Source organism: Megalobrama amblycephala, linkage group LG1 (genome assembly GCF_018812025.1).
Source record: "Megalobrama amblycephala isolate DHTTF-2021 linkage group LG1, ASM1881202v1, whole genome shotgun sequence".
Lineage (NCBI taxonomy): Eukaryota > Metazoa > Chordata > Actinopteri > Cypriniformes > Xenocyprididae > Megalobrama > Megalobrama amblycephala.
The window spans coordinates 40,989,243-40,992,840 of record NC_063044.1 but is presented as its reverse complement, the minus strand read 5'-3'; the positions used below and the strand labels follow the sequence as shown (position 1 = coordinate 40,992,840).

Sequence of the window (3,598 nt, the reverse complement as noted above, 5' to 3'; positions counted from 1 at the left end):
TTTTCCAGAAGATACCACCAGAGGACGTGATTCAGCAATTTTCTTAGTACAAAAATAAATCACTCGATTGTGATCACGAATATTAGATTTGATCACGAGACAACACATTTGATATTGTGCGCTATAACAGTAGGCTAGTATTTCTAAGAGAAAAAAAGTAGGCTAATATAACAATAATATAACTAAACAAATATGCATGCATATATTAAAAATATACATGATAAAAAAATGTGTTCAAAGATGATCAAACTATGTTAGATATGAGATAAACAACGTGGTTTGCATGCTTTGTGACTAAAAAGACTGAAATAGCCTACTTTGAATTTAATTCGGATATCTCGGATAATATATTTTAATATTTTAATCATAAACATACTGTCAAGAAGTAGAACACACACACACATATATATATATATAAACAAAAAATATTGTAATCACAAAAAATAATATAGAAAGGTGATATAAAGGTGAAAAATAATCAGAAGGTGGCTAATCAAATGTCAAGTCACCACCAGAGGTAAACGTCACGATGACAGTGCTGAAAATGACTCTAGAACATTGTGCTTTTATATGTGTCATCTTGCTGACCAATAAGGGCTGCGTTTTCTCTTTTTGACTCTTGCCAGATACATCACACCAGATATCAGAGGAGGACTCAGGACTGGGATCACCTGACAGCATGTCGACGGCATGGAGAAGATGTGTTAGAAAAAGGGACCATGATTGCTGCAGATCTGTTTGTTCTAGTTCTTCCTGTAACAAAAGAGAAGGTACAGGCAAATTACCATCAGAAAAGTCAGTAAGGGACTTAAGCATTACTTGCTATGGCAATATTTGGTCTTGAGAAGAACATAGACAATAGCAATCATTAAAGAAAACAATCTTTAATGGAACGCCACAAGCTGGAAAAGGACAAAATCCTGTTTTGTGTGTGTGTGTGTGTGTGTGTGTGTGTGCGCGCGCGTGCGTGTGCATGGCTTGTATCTTTTCACCACAAGGTGGCAGTAATGTTTTTTTTTTTTTAAGTGAGTGAGTGAGGGAGTGAGCCTTAAAATGTTATACTTTTAATACTTCTTAATTATATGTCATCACAAATATGCCTATCAATGGATATATAATATGGTTTCAATATTACTATCAAATTATGCTATAGATATGCAAGGTGAAACAGTCAATATTAGAGTTTGTTTTATTTCTTTTAAAATGAATCACTTCTGTACCCATACTCAGAGATAACTAAATCAAATAAGGGCATTGGGTAATATTATGTTTCAGAATCTGCCATGCAGGATTGATGTTCTGTTCAATGTTTGCATCTATAACCTTCATCAAAGTTTTGCCACATTTGCTTGGTGTACTTTACTATTAATTAGGCTTATATGCCTTTTAATAACTTTTGATGAAGCCCATGAACTGGGAATCTGACTTGTGTGTCAGTTACAAAACAGCACCAATAGAGAGAGAGTCAAGATAAGGTCAGGATATTTTTTAAAAGATGATTTTACTTTGAGGGTACGTTTACATGACAACGATGTACTAAAAACTGAAAAGTTTTGCTTTTTTCATGTACAGTTGACGACGTTGTCAAAAAGATCCCGTTCACAAAGATCCTTGAAAATGATAAAAAATGCTGTATTATTGATGCCAGGCCAGTAGATGGCGATGTCACTTTGTAAAGAAACACTAGGCACCTATAGACTGAACACGTTGTATGCATTTGCATGACATCACGGTTTTCAAAAATTCACGTTTTTTTTTCTTTTTTGTTTACACGGAGACAATAATGGTATCATTTTAAAAAACTTGCACTTTGAAATCCATTTTCAAAAGTTTTAGGATATCAGGCCCCAAAAACACCGTTCTCGTGTAAATGAACGGCCAAAACACATAAAAAGTTTTCAGTTTTTCAGGTTTCTGTTCATTTACGACGACAGTGTTTTGGGGGCCTAAAAACGCAAACCTTTGAAAAAAGATTTTAAAATTTGCAAATTTTTGAAAATGATAGCATTATCATCTCCGTGTAAACGAATATAAAAACATGAATTTGTGAAAACAGTGATGTCATGCGCATGCATATTATGTGTTTAGTCTATATGTGCATAGTGTTTTTTTTCCAAAGTGACATCGCCATCTACTGGCCTGGCAAGAATAATACAGATTTTTTATCGTTTTTTATCATACTCACAACTTTGTCATATGTACCCAAAAAGCGCAAAGGGAAAACTTTTAGTATAATTCAAGTTTTTATTATTTTCATCCAGCACATGGCAAATTCATACAAAACACAGATTACAGATGTGTATATACACATAAGGCCAAAATATATATACAGTGGTTGCAATCAACAAAAATAAACAAATACTAAATGAGGAAAAAGGGACAGAGAGGGAAAAAACAAAAAAAAACACTGATCTTGCATATAAGTAGTGCAAAATAATAAGAAGTCAAAGTTATTGTGTCACATGGGTAGACAGCGTCACATAGGACCAAAAATCTTCCCAGATAGAGATACACACTGGGACACATGCTCTGTTCCTATTATGTAGTTTGCAAAGCAAACGTTCATACGGCAAAGAGAAAACTTTACCGTTTTTAGTACATCGTTGTCATGTAAAAGTACCCTTAGTCTCAAATGGAAGAGGGTAAATAACCTAATTATTTTCATTTAAGTTCACCCAAAAATGAAAATTCTGTCATTCCCCATGATCCAAACCTGTTGGACTTTCATTCATTATATAAAAGAAGATAATTGGAGGAATGACTGTTGTTCATACAATGAAAGACAGTGGGATCCAATGTTCTTCAGAACATGAAGGTGAGTAAATGATGACAGAATTTTTATTTGAAGGTGAACTATCCCTTTAAAAGCATCTATACATAAACCAAGTGTGAAAAATGAATGCAGTCAAGAAGATTAACAGCTAATGTTCAGGCTGTGAAAACACATGGATTCTGAAACCCTTAATAATCTCTAACAGGTTAATTAGTGTATTGATCACTCAAGCACTGATCCAATTTAAAGATCTGAAATTCCTATATTTGCAGAATAGGTTTACACAACACGCATAAACACCCTCGCATTTAAATAATTCAAAACAAAGAGCACCCGGTCGTCGCCTCTTATTATGCAACAGTGCTCAGTCATGCTCCTGGAGGCCCGTGTAAAAGATCACTTTTGAGCTCATCTCAGATTCTTCCCTGGTACAAGAGCACCTGGCTCATAAGCTGCTAATTTTGCTGCCAGATGGCACCTCTTGGAGAACACCTGCTTCATCATCGGGATTCCTTTACGTCGCTGAAACTCTGTCTGCTTGAATAGTAAAATGATTGTAATAATTTCATACCCGCTTATTATCCCTTCTTTGCAAGAGCAAACGTTTATGCCTACAAATGTGCGGTGGCTCCCTGCCAAAATGTCTCCCCAGGTCAGCCTCCATTTCTTTGTGTGGTGACAGTGTCTGTCAAATAGCATCATAAACACTTTTGTTTAGGGGCCGCTCATCACCATTTCTCACTCACCCTGTCAGCGGTGTCACAAATTTCCCAGGTGTCCAGTACTTGCAAAGCATTTCACTTTTTTCATAGGTGTGTTTGACAT

The 3,598-nt window shown here is 35.4% G+C and overlaps 1 protein-coding gene across 1 annotated transcript in view; it reads left to right on the top strand.

Annotated features, from left to right (window-relative positions):
* The first annotated feature begins 469 nt into the window (after positions 1–469).
* Positions 470–3,598, top strand: part of uncx (UNC homeobox) — a 15,747-nt gene continuing 12,618 nt past the window's right edge. The window contains exon 1 of the mRNA XM_048192953.1: positions 470–770. The gene's annotated coding sequence lies outside the window, so the exon portion shown is untranslated. The remainder of the gene's footprint in view (positions 771–3,598) is intronic.